Here is a 9,511-nt window from a genome sequence, read left to right as displayed (position 1 = left end):
CCTAGCTCAGGCCTGAAACCGTTATAAATACCCTGCTTTAACTTTTCATTTTTAAATACTACTTATATTCTGTCAAGGTGGTCTGCTCCCTTACTGCATTAAGTCTAATAAACCTGACTTGACCATCCAGTTTTTCTGGTGGTTGTTTGGGCAGTCAATTAGGGTTACAAACAATAAACAATAAATTATAGAGTTGTTATCAAGAGATGAGGTGAGAGAGCTAATGGGAAGGGGGCCTTGCAGGGCAGATTATTTGACTTATTTGACTTTACTCCAAGTAAGAATGAGAAGCAGGTGGAAGGTTTGGGCCAGAGAAGTGGCATGATCAGATTTATCAGGAGTCTCAGGCTGGGGGGTAGGAATGGACTTGTCAAAAGTAGTTGGACCAATGAATCATGGAACACTACATCAAAAACTAATGATGTAATGTATGGTGATTAACATAACATAATAAAATTTAAAAAAAGGTAGTTGGACTATCTGTTCTGACGTGGAACCCACAGAATTTGTTGATGGATTAGTATGCAAGAAAGAAGCACACCCGCCTTACACGATGTCATGAGCTTTTGATGCCATGATGCTTGTCACTTGTCAACAGCAGCCTCTCGGAGGATTTATACACGTTTCTCCTATGCCTGGAGCCAGATTTCCTTGCCCTTGTCATTTGGCAAACTGAGATGTCTCTTTCCCTCACGATTCTTTCCTGATGCCCTCCGTCAGGCTTTGGAGTCTTCTATGTGTTTCCATCATCGCTCTCCTTCGCATATGCCTCCTTGCAGCCCAAGCACTGTAGACTGATACTGTCCCTTACTTGTTTCTGTGCCCCTGCCAACTGCCCTCCCTATGAGCTGGCTTCATCTCCCTTGCTCATTATTGAACACACTGCACCCAGGACAAAGTCTGCAACATAGTCAACAATGAGCCCAAACTTGACTATTATTGACAGCTTAATAATCATCTGTCATGGGGCGCCTGGGCGGCTCAGTTGGTTAAGCATCTGACTTCAGCTCAAGTCATGATCTCAGGGTCCTGGGGTGGAGCCTCGTGTGGGGCTCACTCAGCAGGGAGTCTTTTTTTCCCTCTCCCTCTGCCCCTTCCCCGCTTGTGCTCTTTCATTCTTTCTCTCTCTCAAATAAATAAAAACTTAAAAAAATAATTTAAAAAAATCTATCATGGAAAAAAAGGGTAGTTCCTTTATCTCAAAATGGAGTTTGGGATTCACTCACAGGGGTACCACTTATATTGAAAAGCCAGGGACAAATATCTCTCAACCATGGCTAGCTGTGAGCGAATGTGCAAGGTAACAAAAGCATCATGGCTTTTTTGCACTAACTGATTTAAAACATGTTATTTGTCTTAATTACTGAGTTTTTTGGTGTCTCTGGGAAATTACTGGGTTTTTTTTTGTGCCTGGGGAAAGTGCCTCACCCTCCTCACCTTAGCTCTGACCCCGCTGGAGGACAGGTAGGTGATAAGGAAGGCGTTGTGGGATATGGGTTTAGGGTATGATATCTTTCTGAGTGTTACATGAGGAGTTTTGAAGAGAAAGTCTTGGAGGCCCCAAGCTGGGCTTGTTAGTCTGCTAGGGTGGCCATAATAAAGAACCACAGCCCAGGGGGCTTGAACAACAGCCATTTATTTTCTCACAGTTCTGGAGGCTGGAGGTCTGAGATCAGGTGCCCACAGGGTTGGATTCTGGCTCGTAGACAACTCTCTTCTGTGTTTTCATGGCTTCTTCTCTGTGTGCTTGGAAAGAGAGGGATCTTCAATGTCTCTTTCTCTTCCTAAAAGAACATCAGTCCTATCTGGTTAGAGCCCCACCCTTATGACCTCATTTAACCTTAACTACCTCTCTAAAGGCCACATCTCCAAATACACTCATTTTAGGGGTTAGAGCTTCAACATATACGTCTTGGAGGACACAACTCGGTCCATAACAGTGGGTGCCCTGCTTCCAGGCACACATATTGCCTGGGTGGCAGTTTGGCACTAGAAGACCGATGGATCAGGGTTTGGATTTTGGCTCTCTCTAATTAGCTGTGTGATCTTGGGCTAATTATTCACCTCTCTGAAACACAGCCTCCCCATCTTTAAAATAGGGGAATATTTCTTATCTCACAGGGAGAAATAGAGGCTAATCTGAGATACACACACACACACACACACACACACACACACACCTTGTACACAATTCACAGTATAAACATTAGGTTCCATCCCTTTGGCAAACCAATTGGAATTCAGGAAACAGAAACTGGCACTGTAATTAAGTTAAGCAGTTCTGCTCATCACCTTTAGGTAGCCAGAGGGGGAGAGAGTAGTATTACACAGAGACTATCTACTATTTTTCTCAATTTTAGTGGCTGCACATCCTTATCACACAGTGTTAGATCTTCAAGCAGGCATTGGCCAAGAGTCCAGGGCCCCACAGCTATCTGTAGGTCCAGTAGAAACCTTTCTAATGCAGCCGAACAGGAGGGAAAAGTGCCGAGTCATGGATTTGTTTCCTTCTGAGTCTGTGGTTCTTATCATGTTCAGGAAACATTAGCACACCCAGCTATTAATAATGGTGATGAAATGAAGTTTCTGACTAAATCTGGGGTGGAGGTAAGGGTCACCTGCCCAGCTAAACTATACTTCTATCTGTTCAGGAAGGAAGGGACCTATCTGAAGGCACGCTGTTAAGATAGGAATGTACATTCTGAGAACCCTCAACTTCACGCAACAGGGCAACCAGAGCCTCCTAAAGGTCATGGTTGAGGGGGAGGTGTGGATGTTGTCATTGGCAGATTTTCTCAACCATTTCCAAAATCCCTTAGTAGGCAAAGAGTCCAGATAAAGACACAGTATCTAAGGCCTTACAAAGAGTGGGATGATGGTCATTGTCATATTGCAGGATGAGGTATTTGTTTAAATTAATAGAGGACTATACTTACACCATCAAAATGGATGAAATATTTTCCCGGGGAGACTTGCTCTGATTATTTGTTTCTCTCTCACTCCCCTTTATAAAAGATTTTATTTATTTATTTATTTTTAGAGAGAGAGCATGAGAGAGAGCATGAGTGGAGTGGGGGGGGGGCATAGGTGGGAGGGAAGAGCAGAGGAGAAAAGAGAGAGAGGGAGAGAGAGAGAGAATCTCAAGCAGACTCCACACTGAGCACAGAGCCCGACTCGGGGCTTGAAACCACCACCCTGAGATCATGACCTGAGCTGAAACCAAGAGTTGGATGCTTACCTGCTTGACCCACCCAGGCACCCCTCCCGCCCCCCTTTTTTTGTTAAAGCATGAGATTTCACAGATGAAAGCCCATCACTTTCTGTATTCCTCCTGCTCTCTCTACATCTCCTCAATGGGCCTAACCGGTGTTGATAAGCAGGAGTAGTGTCAGATAATGATTTCTGTTTGGTGCCTAGAACCTTCTGGAATTTATGGTTATCAGAGTGAATCACAAGAGAGACTTTGATTCTATTTTTTCTCTCAGAAAGTAAAGGACAGTTATGGCTGTGCCTCTCGGTGAATAGGCTATCTTATGCAATTGCCTATGCTATTAGGTTCAGAAGCTCATTCTTCTACCCACAACCTGACTGGAAAACTTCACTCAGGTGATGCAATATATATTATGCTCCCATTGCCCAACAAATTCAGACCTAACTGACATAAGGGAAAGTTCAGTTCAACTATTTTTGTTTCCTTCCTCTTATCGAATTCATACTTGAGAAGTTTTCACAACAGAATTTAATTTCCAATACTTAAATCAGGTTGATAATTAACTCAAGGAACCCAGGAAGAATTCCTTTTGCAATGTGTTACCACAAATAGAGTTGTCGAGCTTACTAAAGCACTAAACTTGCGTAAGTCACTCAACACCTACCACTGCCCTGCTCACTTCAGTAGCCACTAGCCATACGTGGATCTTTAAACTTAAACTACAATTAGTTTAAACTAAAAAACTCACTTTCTCAGTCCCACTAGTCACATTTCATGTGCTCAGTAGCTACATGTGGCTTGTAGCTACTGTATTGGGCAGACAGGTCCATTTCCATTGTCATGGAAAGTTGCCTGGGACAGTGCTGGTTTACAGCCTAAGTTTCATCATCTGAGAGGGGATAACAGACAAGATACTGCACGTGGAAACACTTTGTTCGTTGTGGAGTGCAACACAAACTGTGTCATTAGCCTTGATTTGTAATTTGGATGGCTACAGAATGGATTCCAGATTTCCTAAAGCAAAGTTTTATGAAATAATCTGACTCCTTAGCATATGTGTCTGAGAGTTTTACAAGTCAGCCCTGTTTCTCCCATTACAATCAGCAATGCTGAGCATTCACCTTTCCTGGGCAGAAAGAGATGGAAGCCCTGTGCACTCTAACTCTTGGTTTCCCAGATGGTCCTCAGACAGCCAGCAGCTCCCCCTGCACAAGCTCTAGGACTTCTCAGTACCTCTACCCTTAGCCTCATATTCTGAAGCAGCACAGTACCTGTGGGAGGGCATAAAACTATCCTCCCCCCAGCCCACTGTCACGAAGAGACCCTACCCGCCTCTGTTTCCATGTGCTTGTCTTGGAAATTATGTGGTAGAGATGTATACTGGAAGAGTAGGGGCTTTGACCCTAAGACTGGGTTGGCTCTCACCTCTGTCACTTGACTGTGTGACTTTGGCAAGTATGTTACCTTCCTGAAGCAAAGTTTTTGTTTTTGTTTTCTTTAATTTGTGTAAATAGGGATAAGGCATTCACTTTGCAGAGCTAAATGAGCTAATAGGCTTAGAATGCTTAGCAAAGTGCCTGGTACATAGTACTTGACACATCATAGATGCTATGATGAGTAGTAGACATATTTACCCAAGAGCGGTCCTCAGTTCTGGGGGAAATGGTGCTTTTTTTTTCTTTTGCAAAGCAATGGAAGACTCTCAGATATTTCATTGTCCAGATCTAGATCTGTCTAAACATCTGTGGGATGGGTCTAAACTGCTTCAAGTAAAAGTGCCAGCAACAATATTCATGTTGCAGTAAATCCTGTTGATTGTCCAACTAACAGCCACCCTTCTCCCCCTCTTTCCCCTTTGATAACAGAACCTAGATTTTGTTTCTGTGTCTGGCATCCAGGGTTCCTTCCCCAGGTATAGAGTGTTGAATCTTTTTTTTTTTTTTAAGATTTTCTTTATTTATTTTGAGAGAAAGAGAGAGAAAAGAGAGAGAGAGAGAGCAGGGGGAGGGACAAAGGGAGAGGACGAGGAGAGAAGCAGACTCCCAGCTGAGTGGAGAGCCCATTGTGGGGCTTGATCTCATGACCCTGAGATCATGACCTGAGCCAAAATCAAGAGTTGGCTTAACCAACCACCCAGGCATCCCCAGAGTGTTGAATCTTGATTGGTCCAAGCTATCAGGTTAATATTATTTGTATTGTTAGTGACAGATATAAGAAAGTTCAGGTGACATAATTCTGACAAGTGAGACATAGAGGAAAGTGTGGGGGGCAGAGACAAAAAATATTTTAGTGTCCTTAAAAATGAAAGAAAAACAAATGGAAATGCTGGACTCTGTTCTTTCCATATTTCTAAAGGAACATGGAAATGAAATATGACCTCTGCAATTATGGACCACTTCCAATAGACCTTCCACCACAAAAAATTAAAATAGAGGGTTGGTGGTGAGGGAAGGCCTGAGGTTATTAATACTTTGATAGATTCTACTTTTTCCTATTCTTTATGTGGTATATCTTCCTTCTAGGAGCTCTGAATTAGAAATTTGATACTGTCTTTGACTCTTTCCTCATCATTTCCCCCCATATCTAGAGAGTGGCCAAGCTCTGGTTATATCATCTTGGCTTTTCAGTTTACCCAGGGTAATCAGGTTTTAGGGAAACACTGCCTTATACTGTCCAAGCAAATGAAATTGGTCTGAGACAGAAAGGCCATGTAATTTTTTCTAATGGGAGCTGTCTTTTCAGGAAGGAAGTCTACTAGGGAAGCTAACAAGGTCAAAAGTCTTCCTGGGGGATGGATGGGAACAGGAGAAAAAGGTGCCACAGCAATGGCCCAATATCTCCAGTGCCCTATATGGGTCTCCTGGTCTGGGCGGCCCTGCTCTTCCCACTGCTGGAAACTCACTGTCCCCGCTCTCTCCACATCCCCCTGCAGCTGCCCTTCAGCCCTTCTCACTATGGCAATGACAATGCAAAGATGTTAAGAACCCTCAGTAGACTTGAGGCTTTCTTCTCAATTAGTAAGCATTTCTGATGACCTGAAAGGGTATTATCACTCTTCTGAAAATGCTCAACATCATGAAAGGCTGTGTTTTCTCCTGGCCCCACAGCAGGATCTGCTCCTGATTCATCACACCCATCTTCCCAATGGGCTACTGGGCAGTTAATACACCTGTTAGCTGAGCTTCCTAGTAGAGTTGCCCCCAGAGGAGAAATGTTGCAGCAGGGGATGAAAGACTTTCTGTTGGATGTGAGGCAGAAAATTTGGGCACATGTAAAGTTCTAAAAAGCTCTGGTTCTACACTGAGCTCTTGTGTCTTTCTCCCCAGCTGTGCGACTCTCTGTGTTACCGCTCTCGTCTGACAAAGGTAAGCAGAGATTTTTCAGCATGAAATCTCATTGGGATGCTGTAAGTGATTCCATCTTTATACCAAAATAACTTTGGCTCTTTCATCCAGATGAGAGAAAAAAGAAATGAATAGGAGGGAAAAAATGTACAAGGGAGGGGAATAGAAAAGTCAGGAAAGAGAGCTTAGTGATTAAACAAGGGGTAACGAGAGACAAAGAAAATTACTGGTTAGAGGCTTAAAAACCAAGAAAGAAATAACCACAAACAACACCATTAGCCAAAAAATTTCAAATACAAATGGTCCGTGAAATAGGGGAAAAAAAAACAAACCACAAAACACAACAAACAACTAGGGAAAAACCAAAGTGAAAAAAAATAGAGGTATAAAAGAAGATTGACACATGTCAACTTGACCACTTTTGCTAAAATAATTTTTTTCTAGTGCATTTTAAGAATGATTTACTGCCTTATAATTAGTAAAATTTTCTGATACTACTAATATTGTAACATAGCTTCCTTGCAATTATAAATGGCAGTTGCCTGTATGCTTTTCATCATCCTTTTCCTTATAGAACCTAGAATTTTATTTTTTTTAAGATTTTAAAATTTATTTTAAAGAAGGTGGAGGGGCAGAGGGAGAGGGAAGGAGAATCTTAAGCGGACTCCACGCTGAGCGTGGAGCCCAACTCAGGATCCCACGATACTGAGATCACAACCTGAGCCGAAACCAAGAGTCAGTTGCTTAACTGACTGGTCCCCCCAGGTACCCTAAACTTAGAATTTTGTGAAAACGGGTTTGGAGAATATCTCATGTTTTTTCATTTTAGAGAAAAGGAAAACTTAGTCTGAGGAAGGGACTTTCCCAGAGTTGTGTGCTGGTAATGTAGGAAAGCCACTTGACTTTCCTTGAGCTGGCCTCGGAGCTGGTCAGGTGCCCACCGAGGCCTCTTTTCTTCTAGGCCTCCCCGTTCCTGTCCCCCTACCTGTTAAAATTTATTTGGCCTGTGGCTCATTCTGATTGAATCTTATGAATTTAAATTGGTATGAATAAGCTATTAAATAAGTAACATTCTAACATGTTTATCAATTAGTATTTAAAAATTGCTAAATATTGGGGTGCCTGAGTGGCTCAGTCCTTAAATGTCTGCCTTCGGCTCAGGTCATGATCCCAGGGTCCTGGGATCGAGCCCCGCATCGGGCTCCTTGCTCAGTGGGGAGTCTGCTTCTCCCTCTCCCAATCCCCCTGCTGTGTTCCCTTTCTCACTGTGTCTCTCTCTGTCAAATAAATAAATAAAATCTTTAAAAAAAATTGCTAAATATTTAATAAGGTAACATGTTACAATTTCATAGCTAATGTTTATAGAAATTTTACTCTGTGCTAAGTATTGTGTTCAATATTTTACATGTATTAACTCAATCCTTAAGTAATAATATAATAATAATAATGGCATTATTGACAACTTAGCTAACATTTATAGAAATTTTACAATATGCCAGGTTTTGTGCTATTATGGGTTGAATTGTGTCCTCACAAAATTTACATGTTGAAGTTTAAACCCTCAACATCTCAGAATGTGACCTTATTTGGAAATAGGGTCATTGCTGATGTGATTAGTTAAGATGAAGTCATTAGGTTAGATTCTAATCCAATATGACTGATGTCTTTACAGAAGGGGAAAATTTGAACACAGAAGCAGACACAAATATAGGGAAAGTGATGTGAAGACATGGGAGAGGATGACCATCTACAAGACAGGGAGTAGAGGACTGGAGCATGTCCTCTCCTGGCCCTCAGAAGGAACCAACCCTGCCCACACCTTGATTATGGACTTCTGGCCTCCAGAACTGTGATATGATAGGATAAATTTCTCTTGTTTAATCTACCCTGTTTGTGAGACTTTGTTATAGCAGCCCTAGCAAACTAATACATGCGCTAAATGTTTTACAAATATTAACTCATGTAATCCTTACCATTAAACCTACAAGATATGGAAAATGGAAGGAAGAAAAGTTAAGTACCACTAGAAGGAAGCAGTCCATCTAATCCAGAATGTGGAGCATTCCACAGGATAAATGATATGGCTATGCCAACAAAACAATGTTGTGATTTAAAGAGAGAGAGGGAATGGTTATTATAGAATCCAAGTGGCTTAAGGGGCACCTGGGTGGCTCAGTGGGTTGAGCGACCAGCTCCTGATTTGGGCTCAGGTCATGATCTCAGAGTCTTGTTGTGAGACCATGCCCCCATCTCTGTGCTCAGTGGGGATTCTGCTTCTCTCCTTCTCCCTCTTCCTCTGCCCCTCCCCCTGTGCACATGTGCTCCCACAAATAGAGAGAGAGCGAGCACAAGGTGGGGCGGTGGCAGAAGGATAGGGAGAAGTGAGGGAGCCCGACGCTCCATCCCAGGACCCTGAGATTATGACCTGAGTGCAAGGCAGACATTTAACCGATTGAGCCACCCAGGTGCCCCTAAAATAAATAAAATCTTAAAAAAAAAAAAAAAGAATACAAGTGGCTCAAGTACATAGTAACCACATTCAACATTTGGACTTTCTTGGCCTTCTGAGTGAATAAACCAGCTGTAAAAATATATTTTTGAGAAAATCAGGGAAATTGACTATGGACTAGCTATCAGAGGACAAAGAATTATTGTTAATTTTGCTAGGTGTGACAATGGCATAGTGGTGATATTAGAAAGTGTATATCCTAATTAGTCAAAGATGGGTGAAAATGGCATGATGCCTGGGATTTGGTGTAAAAGAATTTAGGAAAAAATGCTTGGGACAGGTGATGTACACATGATGGTTCATTCTACTATTCCCTCTACTTTTTAAAAATATGTTTGAGGGGTGCCTGGGTGGCTCAGTTGGTTAAGCATCTGACTCTTGATTTCGACTCAGGTCATGATCTCCGGGTCCTCAGCAGGACCTTGGTGCTCAGTGGGGAGTCTCCTT

General features: G+C 42.4%; 1 long non-coding RNA gene across 1 annotated transcript; it reads left to right on the top strand.

Moving 5' to 3' along the window:
- Nucleotides 1–5,430: 5,430 nt before the first annotated feature.
- On the top strand, nt 5,431–8,440 carry LOC144381740 (uncharacterized). Its single transcript, XR_013447522.1, has 2 exons — nt 5,431–6,576; nt 8,228–8,440. It is a non-coding gene; the product is annotated as an uncharacterized LOC144381740 (long non-coding RNA).
- Nucleotides 8,441–9,511: the final 1,071 nt, after the last annotated feature.

Source organism: Halichoerus grypus, chromosome 5 (genome assembly GCF_964656455.1).
Source record: "Halichoerus grypus chromosome 5, mHalGry1.hap1.1, whole genome shotgun sequence".
In the NCBI taxonomy this organism is placed as follows: domain Eukaryota; kingdom Metazoa; phylum Chordata; class Mammalia; order Carnivora; family Phocidae; genus Halichoerus; species Halichoerus grypus.
Note: the sequence above shows the minus strand (reverse complement) of the source record. Positions and strands in the feature narration are given on the sequence as shown.